Here is a 15,898-nt window from a genome sequence, read left to right on the forward strand (position 1 = left end):
GGCTGCTGACGGCCAAATTTTGATTCTACCTCTTGCCTTTTTCTTCAACCATCCAAAACTGCCTATCTCTTTTTCTTATTTTTGTGCATGTTTTCTTCTTTTCTTCCCTGCTATCCTACTTTGTTACTGCTTCCCTATGTTTCTCTTCCTCCTTCTTTCATCCTTTTCTGCCTTCCTCTGTGTTCATCCGGTTAAAAGTCTGATGATAAAAAAATATGCCCAAGTCCGTAGAAATGAGTGCCGGTACATACCACCTGCAAACACTTGCACAAATTAAGCACAGTGCTCTGGGATGAGAGTTGGGCGGCTCCCTGGATAGCTGCTGCTCCTTTGATTCGTGGAAATGCCACACTCACTCCCTGTAGTGTGCTTCCACAAGAACCTATGCTGACACAGCTCCATCAAGGTCACTCCCTCAGGTACCGTCAGCGCAGTGCTGACTGACAGTGGGAACCATATCTTTTTATATGCCATGCCCTTAATTTGTGCTTGTTGTTTCCGGTGCTGAGCGCCGGCACTTATTTTTGAGGCCGGGGCTTATTCTCCTGCTTCAAGCATTTGCTGCGAGCAAAAGACACATATGGGAAAGACGGAGGAAGAGAAGAACGAAAAAGCGTCACAAAGGGAGAAAGTAGAAAGCTGCAAGGGTGATCTGAAGGGGCAGGGAGTGGCTTTATTTCGATTATAGAGGCCCGAGATGGCTTCAGGATTACGCCGCCTCAGTATTCCGTGTTCACACATTTAATAGCAGCAGCCCCGTGTTTAAGAGGAGGGCTTTGGGCACCGGCACCTTTTTATTTACAAATTAAGCACTGCATGCCTGTGTACTCATAGGTATATGCCAATGTGTTTAACACTGCCTGTAAACCCCATTTAATTATTATCCATGTTTTTTTAGCAATATGTGCCTAGAAATGAAGCATTTGTCAGACGTTTTCCCAAAGGTACATTGAGTGGGAATACACCACCCGATGTATAATTGCATTTATGTTCTATTTCATCAGCTTTACCGACCACAAGGGCTTTAAAAAGACCAGTTAGAACACATTTCATGACAATTCCTATAATTTCTGTGCTCTGAAATACACCCTTTCCTACTAATTATCACAAACAATTGTAAAGGTAGAATAACACTGACACTTAAAACACTGCAAAATATTTTGCGTTATTTGAAATGTCAAAATACTATGCCACTTTTTAACAATATCGTGGGGCACAACCACGCCCCTCTCATGCCACAGTTGTTTTTTGAGGCCAGCCCCCCCCCAAAAAAACAAAACATCTACCCCTGTCTCGGAGCCTCAGTCTCGCGCAAGGCAGCGCTTGGTCACCTTTGCGTTATAACACAACTCTTACTGTTGTGCTAAGATGGCGACATTAGCACGAGCCCGGCTTTGGCATGATTGGCACATGGTTCTTTCTAAAAGTGCTGCTGTGTATTTGTTGTCATTGCTCTGTAAACGCTAGCTGAACTGATCCTTAGGTTTGCTGCTTATGGCAATGTATATGATGTGCTTAGTATGTGCAATCAAGTTTTCCAAACTTTGGCACTCTTCAGACTGTTTCCAAGTTTTAACTAAAAAGAGAGACAAAAGTATTTGTTTCCTAGCTGAAGATCTAGACAATTACTGCCAGGCGCAGGCAGCCAATTATGAAAATAGGCCGGAACATGCTGTGTCTGTTATTCCAGCCTAAAATACACAAAAGCTGGCAACCTCTGGGGAAATACAGTTGTCGAGCAAGCAGCACCTCCCTCCTCCGGGCCTGCTGCTGTGGGAATGTGGGACTAGATCATTGCTGTCCCGCCACCCCCCTCAGGCAAGCAGACTGTTCTGTACGCAGGGGGGGGGGGCTCGCAGGGGGGGAGACAGACTGTCCACTCCTGCATGACTGACGGTGAGGACTGGGAGAGGTGATAAAACAGAAACAAAGCCGACTGCTCTTCTGCTTTCTTTATTGTTCATCTCAAAATGTGCAAGAAGTTCCTTCGGCTTCAAGCATTAAACTGGAAACTGTCTCCTTCCGCCACGAAAGCAGAGATTGCAACAGGGACGGGGCTACATTACTGCCATTGTAAAAAGCTGCTTTAATGTGCCACCGCGAGTGGGTTTCTGGTTGCCACAAATCGCCGTGCTACAAGGGACGTGGCGAGTGCCAAAAAAGCAAACTGTCATTTTTCCCAAGGCTCTGGACATCCTTGCATAGGAGCTGGATTTTAGAATTCCAAATTTCCCATCACTGACTCAAACAAGCTGTTTTCAAACCCAAAGACTCCTGTGCTCATTCTGAGTTTGGCTGTCATACCCAAAGACCGCAGTGCAAAAGGCAGCCCAAGCACCGCCAGCGATGGCGGAGTGAAGCCCGCCGTATTCCGAGTGACCAACACAACACCGCCAAATATTGATCGGAAAAACAACACCGTGGCCTAAATGACGGAAAGAAGGAGGCGGTTGCACCACCACCACTGCCATGCCGAGAAAATGCTGCCCGCCAAATTCCGATACACAAATCAGCAACGCAGAAACCAACATGGCGGTAATCCACTGGTGGTCCAAACCGCCGCGGGAAAATAAGTAGCCACCACCCAGCAACACTGCACTAGATAAGATAAGACCAATAGCAACACCTGAAACACATACACACACCTGTCCACAGCACTACATCCCCAGAACCGTTTGCAAATTGAAACCCAGATAGTGCGAGAGAAGGACTCACTGAAAGGAGGCACTGCACCTAGATACCACAGGCACCATCATACTAAGCACGCAGCACACAACACACCACTGCACACAAACACCACAGAGCACAAACGCATATCATTACACATTTTCACAACTGCAAACAGCACACCCACAATATCTGCACCGCATACACCCCTACCCACAACACAACCACCATGGCACCAAAAAAAAAAACCAGATTCACTGAAGAGGAGCTCATGGTAATGGTGGAAGAAATTGTGAAGGTGGACTGTTTGAAACACTGGTCTAGCAGACATCCATAGCCTGGAAGAACGACTTATGGCAGAGGATAGTCAACAGGGTGAATGTAGTGGGGAACCATCCACACACAAGGGAGGACATTAGGAAGAGGTGGAACAACCTGAGGGGGAAGGTACAGGCCATGGCTTCCGGGCACAAAGTGGCCGTCATGAGGACTGGTGGCAGACCACCACCACCTCCCCCAGAAATGGCACAGTGAGATGAGATGGTCCTGGCCATACTACATCCTGAAAGCCTCACTAGAATTGCTACTGAAGTGGACACTGGTAAGTCCACTGTACTCAGTGGCCACCATGTCTCTGTGCACAGCATGTATCCCCCCCCCCCCCACCTTCTCACCCCCTCAAGCCACCCGAACGTGCACAATCCCATCATTGGCCCCATACCCACACTTGCATGTCACATCTCCCCACTGACACCATTGTCTCACAGCCCAGCCTAGTGCATGTATGCCTCACACAGCAGAAAGTACCACAACTACCACAATGCAACACTCCCTACCCTTGCCTGACTGCTATGTACATATCACATCTCTGCAATTGCACTTTAAACCATGTCACTCCCCATCACCAATATGTGGTAGGAATGTGCATCAGTACATGGCAATGACAGTAGCAAGACAAATGTAAACTGCATTGCAAATTAGGACCATTGCAACCTTCCACTGATGGGAACACAAGCAGTGGACTGCAAACTGACAATGCCAGTACTGCCCTGAAAATACAGTGAATGAGGGAATACAACCATGTGTGTCACCGCATAAATAACATCACCTGACACAATACCTATCATCTCACAGGTCTCCCAAGTACTGACACACAACAGAGGAGCCCAGTAACAGGAAGCCCAGGCCTGGATGCAGCACCAACAGAAGAGGATCCACATGCACGTCTGGATTCAGACAATGAACCTGGCCCATCAGGCATGAGTGGTCAGACCACCACCATCAGCCTTACCCTGCCCACAACCTAAACCACCTCCCCTGTAGCAGCCAGTGCACAGCAGAGCCCACCTTCCGATACCTGTGTCCCAAGGTCACATCAATCATCAGTGTGCCCCAAAGGACAGGGACAGGAGTCAACGGTGCAAACCCAAGACAATGACTGTCCTGCTGTCAGTCGGAGGGGGACACTGCACCAGGGGCACAGGCACAGGGGGCAAGGGCCAGTGCGAGGACAATCGTGGGACAAGAGATGAGGCAAGTCCAGGACACGACTGGCCAGGAGGCTGTCTCCAGGGTCCTGGCAGCCTACCAGCAAACCCAGGACCAGTTGGGCCAGATACTCAACACCTTGCAGGAGACACAGAGGCTGCAGGAGGAATACCACCAGGAGGCCATGCAGCAGTGGCAGGCACACAATGCCACCATGGCCTCCATATTAGGGGAGTTCAAGGATCTCAACAGAATCCTGTGGACATTCTCCACCCAATAGCAGGCCCCATCCAGTAGTCAGTCAACACCACTGCCCTCAACATCAGCACCTGCTACTGGAATGGAGGAACAGCAGGAGCACCCACAGGACAACAGCACCCGAACCCCTGCAGCTGAGGAAAGCCCCGTAAAAGAGATCGCCCATCCAGATATCCTGCAGGACCCCAGGCCAAGACCAATCCCCCAACCAGGAAGTGATTCCTCTTCTGGTATGTCACCCTTGTGTGCCATTGTACCACCCTGTTGGCTGTCCAACACCAAGGTCACATCATTCCGAGGCTAATGGTTATGGGACCTATGAACCTAACATCTGGACCACCCACTCTGATCATCACCTAGACCCCTTCCCCACTCCTCTGGCCTGTGAAATGCTACACTAACTAAACGCCTATAACCACAAGTCATGGTGCATGTCACATGAAGAGGGATAATTAAATGGAATGAGGTACAAGGTGGTAGGAATGTAAACTACAGCCATAAATCAATAGCAGTTGAGCACAAACACAGGATGAGTGTCCCAGCAGCTTTGTTGCCCCATAAATGAGGGACTGCATTGGCATTCACACCAGTATTCAGGAAAGATGATACATAGGTTACATCCTCAATTGCACAACTCCCTGAGTAGTCATGAACATGTACCTGGCACCCAGCAGATGTCAAAGCATGAGATGCCTACGCAGCAGGACAAGAGTGAGAAGTCCCCCAAACATAACCCCAAATAGGCAGTCTGGGGACCCTAAAACTTCCCAACAACTTCAAGGCTGTACTGCAATAGCACTAGCATACCACAAATGAAGTTAGCAGCTTTGCATTTCCACTACTACTCATAGTGAGTCGCCTACCCATCAAGGTCGGTGAGGCTCCAGTCCCCACACATATATTGATGCATACAAACACTGCCGCCAGACTGCCTTCAACAACACATCTACCATGCACAGATGATATGTAATGCAGACATGCCTGTACATCAAGGAAAGTAGTGACGAATCATGTCAGTCCTGTTGTCATGTGCCTCATCCTCATCTGCCTCCCCCTCAGCAACAGAGTCACCGGCCACAAACACAGCTCCAGCATTAACGTCCCACTCCTCCAACAGTGGGATGTGCCTTCTGAGGGCCAGATTATGGAGCATGCAGCATGCAGCAATGATCTTGCAGACTTTCCCTGGATTGTACTGTAGTGCACCATGAGACACCTGGAGACAACAAAATCTGGCTTTCAAGAGACCGAAAGTACGTTCAATCACATGCCTCATCCGGCCATGTGCCTCATTGTACTTGTTCTCCCCTAATGTAGTTGGATGGGAAAGGAAACATGGCCATGGGTAACATTGCCAGGCGGAGTGCTGGCTGGGTCATGAGGGGTATAGACGTCTGAAATGGAGAGAATTACACATATCTATGAGCCAGGCCCTTTCGCCCTGTAGCTGGGACATTATTGCAGGGACACTGCTGTTCCTGAAGATGTAGGAATCATGTACTGATCCAGGGAATTTAGCATTCAGATGTGTTATGTATTGGTCTGCAAGACACACCACTTGTACTCTTGTGAGTGAATATGTACTCTTCCTGTTCCTATAAACCTGTTCATTGATCCTCGGAGGTACCAGGGCAATGTGGGTCCCATCAATGGCCCCAATTACATGTGGGACATTTGAGATGTTGTAGAAGGCTGCTTTCACAGTGGGAAAATCTGGAGGAAGTGGGAACCTAATGTTCCTGTGCACATGCTTGAGTAGGGCATCCAGTACATCATGCAACACCTTACAGAACTGGGGCTGTGAAAAACCTGCAGCTAGTGCCACTGTGACCTGAAATGCAGGACTGACAACACATGGACTGTAGGAGGGATGGCATGGGGATTCCTCAAACCCGGCAGGAGGTCTGCCTTCAACGGGGCAACCAGTTCCCTGATGCAGTTCCCGATAGGTCAGGATGATATGGCGCTCTTCCATGGTTTCAAGATCAACGAGTGGCCAGAAAATTGTGCATTCCTCCTCACTCTATTCTGGCCAAATGTGCGGGGATACAAACAACAATCAGGATGTCTGTCACAATGTAGGCTATACAGTATGACACACAACAATCATTATGCAATACTTGTGCAAGTTGCCTGTAATGTGTCAGTGCACATTACTCTACCATCCATACCTATTAACGATGGCACATGATTACTGTGTGGATGGACATATACAGGACATGTACACCTACACCTTTCCTGTACTTCATCTTACTGGTCAAATATGCTGATAATTGTTGTGTCACGTCTGTACATTTCACTGGACACGCACTGCATGTGTCCATATTCACCATGTCAGACCTGCAGTATGTTTTTGTGTTGACAGGCAGGTAGTGCAGCTGTGTAAACTCAGGACAGTAATGCCACAAACTAAAATGGCATACGCATATCCTGCATGCATTGGATTGCTGGAAGTGACCATGTTCCGCCGGCGGAAGTCGTCATGGCAGAGTGCGGTCAGAACCACAGTGTAACTCCTCATTCGTTAACACTGATGTCAGTGGAAGACAGGAACCAATGACGATCACCGTCGGCTGTGACAGTCATGACCGCTGCGGTCGTAACCACCATTTTGTGTGAGACAGCTCACTTGACTCCTGGCATTCGGGCGATACAGACCTCCACTTTGTGTGCTGCTGTGTCCTGTCTCTTGGAGCAACAATGGCACGCACTGCAGGGGAAAGGGCTCCAGCCTTCTCAACAGAGGAGCTGGAAAAACTGGTGGAAGGGGTCCTACCCCTGTATGTGCGGTTGTATGGAGCTCCAGTACAACAGGTCAGTACAACGTCCATGGTTCCACAAGTTGTGTGTTGTTTGACAATGTATGTGTGTGCTCATTCACATGTCATGACTGACCAGGTGTGTAGCATGCACATGATATGTGTGGGACATTGTCAGTGTGCATTAGCAGTGTTCTTTGTGTGTCGCCTACGCTCACTGCTGGACTGTTATCATTTACATCATGTCCCCCCTTTTCTAATTGTTTCACAATCAGGTCAGCGCCCACCAGAAGAAAGGGTTGTGGCGAGCCATCGCCAAGGAAGTGTGGACCCTTGCGGTCCATTGCCGGAAGAGTACCCACTGCAGGAAGCGGTGGGAGGACATCCGTCGCTGGGCCCGGAAGACAGCGGAGGCCCAGCTGGGACAACCATTGTGAATGCCATCCAGGGACTGGCATCCCAGATGCAGCAGACCAATGCGTTCCTGGAAGGCATTCACGGTGTCTTGTCTGGCCTCCAGAGATCGTTTCAGGCTCTGGCCTCCTCGTTGATGGCAGCCAGTGTCCCTTCATCTTCCGTCCCCCCTCCAGCTACCTGTTCCCAATCCACAAGCCATCTCCCTACACCCGTCCATGGCACACCAACACACACGCATACACCCAGTACAACAGACAAGGTGTGCAAAGACAGACATGGGCATCACAGACGTTCACACAGGCATGTAACACACATCTGCAGACACAACAACTGACACTTCTCTCACCACCTCCTCTCATACAGTCACATCTCCACTCATACCTGCCAGCACGGCATCATCACACACTGGTCATCTATCATTCCTGTCATCCCCACAATCACCACAACAGCAGACTCAGTCACACACCCCACACACCACATCTGCACTCACCACGATTACCATATCTACCACCTGCAGCACATCCACCTCATTTGCACACACCACCTCAACATTCACTCACACATCACCCATTCCCTCTCCCTGCTTCTCTGCCCCCTCCCAAGAAATGCATACGTACTCACTTAAACACCCAACATTCAGCCACCACACACATCCAGACACTGCACACACCAGCATCCACGTACACCACACAGACACGTCAGACGAGCCCTCCCTCTACCTCCACTCCTCTCCCTCAATCATGTGACCGCCCCTGTGTACCTAAGAGAGTTTTCCTTGCCACCCTTGACCTCTTCCCTACTCCTCTCCCACCCTGCCTTCCCTGTAAACAGCATGTCCCCCCCACCCCTCTCAGGCCCTTCCACCTCCTATTCCGGGGGTTCCCCCCTCTGGTGTTTCCCCTGCTCCTCCAACTAGCAAATCTCCACCCCTCTCAGTGCCAAGGTGACCCTTCCTGCAGAAAAACGACCCTGCCTACAACGCAGACCCCCTTGCACCGTTTGCGCTAGGCAGCCAAAACAGCCCCAGTGCAGGGAGGAAAGGTCAGGAATGTGCCGTATACCATTGATACAGCATATTCCTGCCCTTTCACTTAGAAGCAGGGCAGCCCAGCAAGGTGAATTGCTGTGCTGCCATGCGACAAATCCCCATAAATTTGGGACTTAGTCTGCTCGAAGACACAGGGTATGTCTTATAAGTCGTTGGGTCAAAGAAGTCAAATGGTTCAAAGATACTGAGGGGGTCATTTTGACCCCGGCGGGCGGCGATCGCCGCCCGCCTGGAGGGAACCGCCATATGGCCGCTCCGCGGTCGAAAGACCGCGGAGGCCATTCTGGCTTTCCCGCTGGGCTGGCGGGCGACCGCCAGAAGGCCGCCCGCCAGCCCAGCGGGAAACCCCTCCCCACGAGGAAGCCGGCTCCGAATGGAGCCGGCGGAGTGGGCATGTGCGACGGGTGCAGTTTGCACCCGTCGCGTATTTCAGTGTCTGCTACGCAGACACTGAAATACACAGTGGGGCCCTCTTACGGGGGCCCCTGCTGTGCCCATGCCATTGGCATGGGCACGGCAGGGGCCCCCAGGGGCCCCGCGGCACCCCCTACCGCCATCCTGTTCCTGCCGGGCGAACCGCCAGGAACAGGATGGCGGTAGGGGGTGTCAGAATCCCCCATGGCGGCGCAGCAAGCTGCGCCGCCATGGGGGATTCCAAGGGCAGCGGTAAACCGGCGGGAGACCGCCGGTTTACCCTTTCTGGCCGCGGCAGAACCGCCGCGGTCAGAATGCCCTTTGGAGCACCGCCGGTCTGTCGGCGGTGCTCCCGTGGCCGGTGACCCTGGCGGTCACCGGCCGCCAGGGTCTGAATCAGGCCCTGAGTCCCTTGCCTGGAAGGGTAAAGACAAAGGTATTTCACAGTTATTGAGTCTCAAACTCCAATGCCTCCAGAGCATAGACGGAAAATAGGCAGAGATTTGGTACAGGTATCGGTTAATTCAGGGCTAGTTCCACTGAACTAAACTCCCTCACTGTCCGGCGCCCGACACAAGCTCCTGCAAGGCAGGACAAGAACGTGCAGCAACCAGGCTCTTTTGTGCTTATCAGCAACCACAGCTCTCAGAGCAGGTTCCTCCAACGTGGAACACTCTTCCCAACCACCTGCGTCAGACCAAGGACCTCCTTACCTTCAGGAGACTTCTCAAGACTTGGCTGTTCGAGCAGTAGCAGCACCCCCTCCTCCCTTTCCCCCCTCAGCGCCTTGAGACCCTCACGGGTGAGTAGTGCGCTTTACAAATTCCTTGATTGATTGATTGATTGAACAGGCAGGCAATTCTTATTTGATGGGTCCAAATGTTACTGTGGATGCCAATGCAGGACATTGAGAATTACCAGGTGTAAAGGAGAAGGTTGCAATCAACTTTATTCACTACTCAGCCATGCAAACAGGAATTCTTATGCGCAGCAAGCATGGAAATCTTCTTTTCTCATCCAGTTCCACGAGGAGTAAATGTTTTCTTTGCGTGCTAAACATGCCTGATGCTGCCCAGGGATGCTGGGGATAAGTTGCCATACCCAACGTCAATGTGGTTGATAGACTTTAAAAGTGGCAAGACATACCTAGTTGGTGCTAGTTTGACCAAGCAAAGAAAGAACACCCCACTTGCCTCAGGGTGGTTTTGGGGATCTTTTTCTTCTGTAAAAATTCTGAATGCATCTAGGGGAATTGTGCTTTTTTTTGACACAATAAATGTAGTGATTAAAGGCCTTAGACAAAAAGTCTGATTAGTCCCAGGGTTGTTAGCCAAACATAGGCTCCATTTGTGTCCTATTTTACAGACAAATTGGCTGAAAGACAATAGTTTTAACTGGCAGACCCAGCATTCTGCATATCTAGGTTGTTATAGCCTTCTATCATATTGTAAGATGTATATAACATCTTCACTTCTACATCCCAAATGCTTTCATTTTCCCATACTTCTCCTATCAAGTACATTTTCCATCTTATATTATGACCGAGAATCTAGTAGGTGGGAAAACCAAAGGTTACACACATCTCATCATCTCATTAAGTTAACAACAGAGTAAGCCTACTATTGGTTAGACAAATGTCAGAAGAATGGATGTTGTAACACACTTTCAAATCTGATAGAGACTTCTAGTTGCAGATTCCTTACCTTAGAATTTTCCCCAGGCGTCAGACTGGATCCGGAGATTTTTTTTCGAGCAATGCCCTTGCACGTCAGTAGGCAGCGTCAGTCGACTCCACAGCGACTACGATGCCAATGACACCCGCGATGAAGTCAGGAGTAGTACACAGACGCTGCCTCAGCGCAGTGATGTCAGTTTCTTTTAACGACTTTCCACGCCAAAGCGCAAAACCGGTAAGAACACTGAGATTGATGTGCCAGAGCTAAGGACCTGAAGTGGGAATCCTTGTCCCTAGAAATCAGTTTGCAAGCGGGAAGGATGGGTGGGTCGGAAAGGAATCTGCAACTAGAATATGTCTCTACCAGATATTTTGTTACAAAGGTAAGTAACTTGTACATCTGATAGAGACTTCTAGTTGCAGATTCCTTACCTTAGAATAGATACCCAAGCAATGCCATCCTCGGAGGTGGGCTGCGAACCAAGATCATAATAGAAAGTCCTGCAGGACCAAACGACCAAAGCAGCCGTCCCGACGGACCTGACTGTCCAGGCAGTAGTGTTTAGCAAACGTGTGCAGGGACGCCTACGTAGCTGCCTGGCAGATTTCCAGGACAGGAACTCCGCATGCTAACGCAGTGGAAGCAGCAGTTGCTCTGGTGGAATGAGCATGCAAGCCCTCCGGGGCTTGCTTCTTGGCCAAAGCGTAGCACATCTTGATGCAAAGAAGTACCCATCGAGAGATGGTACGGTTTTGCACCGCCTTTCCTTTCTTCACACCCACATACCTGACAAAGATGATGTTTTATAATGCAACAAGGGCTTCGCGTCGATTTCCGGCACGCAGACTTGGATCTTCTTTGGGTTGCGGGGTATTCGGACGCCCTGGGGACAATGCAGAGAAATCCTGGGCATGCAGGATGAAGCACAGGAGCTGCATCAATCCAGTGTGCGATGCGGGGAACTTTCTCTTGCATGGCAGGCGCTGCGTCATTTCTTCTTGCAGGAAGTTGGGCTGCGTTGTTCCGGGTCGGCTATGCGTCGATCCAATGGGCCATGCAACGAAGTTCCGGTCGCAACGCTGGTGCTGTATCGATCTCCACTCGGGGAGCCAGGCTGCGTCATTCCGGTTCAGTGTGCGGTGATTTTCTCACCGCACGGCAGGCTGTGCGTCGATTCCGGCAGGCTGTGCATCGATTTTTCGCCACACAAGGAGTTCTTTACAGAGATGAAGTATTTTTGGCCCTGAGACTTCAGAAAACAGGAGGCAAGCTCAATACAAGCCCTTGGAGAGCACTTCTCAGCAGAGTCAGAGGGCAGCAGTCCTTCACAGCAACGCAGTCCAGATGAGTCCTCTGGGCAGCCAGACAGTTCCTCTTGACAGGTTGCAGGTTCAGGTCCAGAAGTGTCTAACTTCAGAAGTGTCTAAGTTGGTAGGGTCAGAGACCCGGTTTAAATATCCAAATGTGCCTTTGAAGTGGGGGAGACTTCAAAGAGTAGCTTAGAAGTGCACAAGATCCCCTTTCAGTTCCATCCTGTCTACCAGGGTCCCAGTAGGGGGTTTGTCAGTCCATTGTGTGAGGGCAGGCCACTGCCCTTTGACATGTAAGTGTCTCGCCCTCCACCCTCCCAGTCCAGGAAGACCAATTCAGTATGCAGATGTGTGCAGGTGTGACAGAGCATCCTGTGTTTGGGGTTGTCTGAGTGAATGCACAAGGGAACTGTCAACTAACCTAGCCAGACTTGGATTGTAAGGCACAGAAGGATTTAAGTGTAGAGAAATGCTCACTTTCTAAAAGTGGCATTTCTAGAATAGTAATATTAAATCCAACTTCACCATTAAGCAGGATTTTCTATTACCATTCTGGCCATACTAAATATGACCTGGTTACTCCTTTCAGATCAGAATCTACCTCTCAAACAGAGTATGAGGGTAGCCCTATGCTATCCTATGAAAGGAGCAGGCCGCACAGCAGTGTAGAATGAATTTAGGAGTTCTACACTACCAGGACATATAGAACACACATGTTCATGTCCTGCCGTTTACCTACATAGCACCCTGCCCTACGGGCTACCTACGGCCTACCTTAGGGGAGACTTTTATGTGGAAAAAGGGGAGTTTATGGCTTGGACATTACTTCTAAATGACAAGTCGGAGTGGCAGTGAAACTGCACACACAGACCTTGCAGTGGCAGGCCTGATGCATGGTTAAGGGCTACGTATGTGGGTGGCACAATCAGTGCTGCAAGCCCACTAGTAGCATTTAATTTACAGGCCCTGGGCACATGTAGTGCACTTTGCTAGGGATTTACAAGTAAATTAAATATGCCAATTGGGTATGAGCCAATGTCACCATGTTTTAGGGAGAGAGCATATGCACTTTAGCTCTGATTAGCAGTTGTAAAGTGTGCAAAGTCCTAAAGCCAGCAAAAAAGAGGTCAGAAAAAGAGAAGTAGGAAGGCAAAACGTTTGGGGGTGACCCTGCAGAAAGGCCGTTTCCAACAGGCATGTTCTGAAAGTACATTTATTTTGGCCCTAATTATCATTTTTTCATTTTGGGTGAATACATTTCACTTAGTAAATTCACACATTTGACCCCTAAATATATGCATTTTTCAAGAACATACGTGGTATACTTCCTAACGTAGACAAGCTGCCTCACAAGCTCATATATCACAGTCAGCTGTCACAAATGCCCATCAGATGCTAGTGGTAGCCATCAGATGTCAGGAATGCCCACAAAAAGCATGGGTCAGACCTCATGGACAGCCACCGTATGCCAGTGGTAACATTGTCTTCCAGAATAGACGTATCATGATATGTGAATGAGGGCCACCATATGAAAGGGCCACCAAGATGTATACATTGCCCAGATCATGCCAAGAGCCACCACAATGCCTAGAATGCCTACACTATCACTATTGATGACAATCGTAATTTGTAAAATGCCCCCAGTGTGTCTTTATGTATGCCGCCTTAAACCAGGGCCACCACAATACATAGAATACGCATAATATGCTGATGTAAGCCATCTTATGCTGGTGTCACAATAATGCTCAAGATACGTAAATGAAGACAAACGTATGTCAAAACCAACATAATGTACAGAATGCCTGTAACATGTTAAGCCTGTTCATCTTGTGCCAAAGCCATAATGATGCCTAGAATTCTCAGAATATGACAAGGAATGTAATGTTATTAGGTGTGTGGGCACCAGATACCAGGGTAGCAGATGCCAGGGGTGAAGGCCATCAGCTGTCCATCCGTTTCCAAGACAGATAAAGATTTGGTGTTATATAGATTGTGCCAGTTATTTCTTCTGGCATGTCTCCTTTGACTGTGAACTGAACACCCAAGTTTGACTGGCTAAAATTGTGCAATAACATGTAACCAGAACCTCAGAGAATTGTAGCTCCTCCCAGGATCCAATAAAGGGACTATAAAGAAAGCATGTTGGGATGAGAGGGGCATTCCATCTTTGTATGGCAAATCCATCCATTTGTTCTGTTTTGAACAGTAAAAATGGAGGAGCTCCAGGCCCAAATGGAATCCCAAACGCACTGTTCAAAAAGAACCCAGCCTTTTGGGGGGAAAAAACTGGCCCTGACTTACAACAACTGTACAGAACTAGGAAGTATTCCAAAATCATGGAGGGGAGATAAAATTCACCCAATATTTAAAGGAAGTAGTAAATTTTACCCTGAGAACTATCGTTTAATTGCCCTAATGGATGTAGAGGCCAAATATTATGCTGGGCTTTTACTGGAGGAACTTCGCTGGTGGGCAACCGGGAATAGTAGTATTCCCCCCAATCAGACAGGCTTTACACAGGGCCCAGGAACCACCGCAAATATTCTAACTCTCTCCATTGTCATCGACAAATGGAAACAAAAGAATCAACCCATTATCTGTGCTTTGCAGATTTCAGATCAGCTTTTGATTTGACTCAGCGACGCCTATTATGGGAGAAACTAGCCTCCTGGGGAATACTGGGAAATCTGCTAAAAGCCATCCAGCTGTTATACACAGATACATGGGTTAGAGTTTAGATAGGTGACGGTTCCTTCTTTTCAAGGAAAATTGAGACAAAACAAGGTCTGAAACAAGGCTGTGTGCTGGCACCATTTCTTTTTAATCTTTTTCTGTCAGATCTGACTGCGGAACTAAATAAGGTGAATGCTCACGCCCCTAAGGTTGGAGACATGCTTATCTCCAACTTGTTATACGCCGACGATGTAGTTCTTCTGAGTCAAACCAAAATAGGACTACGTCAGCTCACCGTCAGGTTATCGGAATACGGTGAACGGAATGGAAATTAATCCGAAAAAAAACAAAGTGATGGAAATAAGTAATACAATCTCCAGATTAAAAAAATGGTACACCCAAAGGGGAGTACTGGAACAAGATAATCAATATAAATACCTGGGCGTACTATTTGACAAACGGGGGTCTTTTCTACCTCAGAAGCAGGAACTTTATCGTAAAGGAAACGCTCTACTGCTTGCTTTTCACACCCTGAAGAAGCTGCTTAATGGCCCTAGCTACCGTCCCTTGCAGCAAGTTGTTGCAGCCAAACTAAGTTCGACTTTAGGATACGGTAGTGAAGCACTGTGTGGACAAGATGTTAACATCCTAAACAGAATCACTGGGAAAATATTCATGTCTCTATACAAGTTACCAGGGTATACCTCCCAAGCACAAATTGGGCTGGAGTTTGGATATTTAAACCAGTGCCTAGCTAGGCAATCCAGTTATATTAAAAACTGGAAACACTTAGAGCAAACTAAAGAAAATCAGTTTTGCCAAGCACTCTGGAAGGAGATTAGTTCCAATCCTGAAGCCAAGCCAAGACAGTATTTAAATCAGGCACTAGAAGGCTTGGACGTACGATATCTATGGGATTCCTATCTCTCCTATAACGCGTTCAAAAAAATCTTAAACCGAACAGTGAAGAAAAGATCGGTAATTGTGGATAAGAGCCTATTAGCTACCAGATCACACGCTTTGATGATAATAAACAAGTATAAACTTCTGAAATATCAGCCATATTTGGAGGCTGGGTGGTCAAAAGCGGACAAGGATCTTTTCATCAGACATCGATTTGGTATTATTCCTAGTGATGCCCATCGACCCCCATGGGAACGCACTGAACCAATTCCTCAGTGCAGGATG

Source organism: Pleurodeles waltl, chromosome 3_2, assembly GCF_031143425.1.
Source record: "Pleurodeles waltl isolate 20211129_DDA chromosome 3_2, aPleWal1.hap1.20221129, whole genome shotgun sequence".
In the NCBI taxonomy this organism is placed as follows: Eukaryota; Metazoa; Chordata; class Amphibia; order Caudata; family Salamandridae; genus Pleurodeles; species Pleurodeles waltl.